Genomic DNA, 2,360 nt, shown 5'->3' with positions numbered 1-2,360 from the left:
CGATTGAATAAGTACCAGTTACGCATTGGGGTCAGTGTAATCGACTTAATCCTTTTGTCTGTCCTTGTTTGCCCCCCACCCCACCCCTTAATGTTTAGCCTCCCTGTGGGCAATAAAGATATCAATATACAGAGTCCGCCAAAAGATGTATGCATATTTCAGGAAAGGGTAAAAAAGCTGTATAAATATTTTAATTCGGTTTTATTGCGATTTGATAAAACATCGAAAAAAGTAACTAAATATATTTATAAAGATACTTATACAAGTTAAATTTTTATACAAATTTTCTCATTTCCTGAAGTGTGTATACACTTTTTTGGCGGACTCCGTATATCTAGAATAGGCTCCCACCAGATGCTGTTTTGGGCAGAAGGCTTTGACCAAAGCCCTTTTAGTAACGCTGTTAAAATCCATCATCAGTTTTCTGGAATCTTACAATTTACTCTTGAGACGGTTTGGAACGTTCTTATATTCTAATATTATATCCTGATATTCCGATTACGTCGACTACAATATCGTATTCTTATATTCGATTAAACCAGCCTTAATATTTTATTCTACTATTCGACTAAACCAATCAAAAATGAACAATACATTTTATTTTCACTCGACGTCCATTTGTGGAAAATTTGTAAAACAAATTCCTTTCTTTCTTTCTTTCTTTCTTTCTTCGTTCTCTATCTTTCTTTCTTTCTTTCTTTCTTTCTTTCTTTCTTTCTTTCTTCCTTCTCTATCTTTTTTCTTTCCTTCCAGTTTGTCTTTCTTTCTTCTCCTCTGCCTTCTTTTCTTCCTTCTTTTCTTTTTCTTTTTTCCATTATTCCCTCCCTCCATCCCTCCCTCCTTCTTCCCTAACCCCTTTCCTGTCCTTCTACGTTCCCTTCTTCCCTCCTTCTGTCCTTTCTTCTTTCCTGCTATCCCCCCTCCCCCTTTCTTCCTTTCTTTCTTCCTTCTTTTCTATCTTTCTATTGTTTCCTCCTTTAACACCTTCTCCTTTTCCTCTCTTTCTATCTCTATCCTTCTTCCTTCCCTCCTTCCTTTCTTTCTTTTCTCTTGTTCTTCTTTCTCCATCCAACCCAGGAAGCAGATGCGATGTCTGCTTAATGTAGCAATTACTGTGGAATTTATTGTAACTTACATCTGGATAATTAAGTTCACACGGCGCATTGATGAGTAACACTCAGGAGTACCCTACATTTAAGGGTACGCAGTGCATCGACAACTCACCAAAGCCCTAATTTTTTTTTTTTTTTTTTTGTAATTACGACAAGGAAACGATATATTTTCTATTTCTTTCCTTATCAAAACACTTAATGTTTCCGTTTTTTTTTTCTCTTTAATATTATTTGTAATAAATTACACACGTTTTGTACAGTTTTTTTTTCTCTTTTTAATAAATGTTTCAAATTTTAGCAAAAGGACAGTAATTTTGAGACGAGGGGAAAGTTAGTCGAGTACATCAAACTCCAGTACTCAAGTGGTACTTTATTTTATCGATTCCGAAAGTTTAAAAGGCAAAGTCGACCTCCTCAGCGGAATTAGGAATCAGAACGTTAAGAGCCGGATGAAATGCTGCTGAGCATTTGTTCGACGCACCAACAGTTCTGCCAGTTCACTGCACTTTGTGTCATAGTTCTTTCTCCTATAAAATCAAGGCCTGGTGTGTTCTGTAGGGGTGGGGCGTCAAGTCGATTATATCAACCCCAATGTGTAACTGGTATTTATTTCTTCGACGCCGAAAGGATAGAAGGCAAAGTCGACCTCGGCGGCACTGCATGTGCTTGCGCGCGCCTGTGTGGATAGGTAGATAGATAGATAGATAGATAGATAGATAGATAGATAGATAGATAGATAGATAGATAGATAGATAGATAGATAGGTATGTCGGTAGATAGGCATGTATGCATATTGGTAGGTAGGTAGATAGGTAGGTGGGTAAGTCGGTCGGTAGGTTGATAGGTTAAGGATCGAAGGTCATTCTCAAGCCATAGGGTCGTAAGGCCGATTTACGGGATTCTGTTGGCTTTATATACCCCACCCCTCACCCACTGGACAGGACACCAGTTTGTCGCAGGATTACAACTTTTTGCCAGCTGAGTGGACTGGAGCCACGTGAAATGAATGATTCGCTTAAGAACACGAAGCATTGTCTGGTCAAGGAATACAAACCAAAATCTTAAGTTCACGAGTGCAAAACACTAACAGTTAAGCCACGTGTTTCGACAATATATATATACATATATATATACATATATATATAGAGAGAGATAGATAGATAGATAAACACATTTTTAAATACAAATATATATTCATATAGACACACACACACATATATATATATATATATATATATATATATATAT

The sequence above is a fragment of the Octopus bimaculoides genome, chromosome 13, assembly GCF_001194135.2.
Source record: "Octopus bimaculoides isolate UCB-OBI-ISO-001 chromosome 13, ASM119413v2, whole genome shotgun sequence".
NCBI lineage: Eukaryota > Metazoa > Mollusca > Cephalopoda > Octopoda > Octopodidae > Octopus > Octopus bimaculoides.
The sequence above is the reverse complement of the archived record's forward strand: the minus strand, read 5'-3'. Positions refer to the sequence as shown.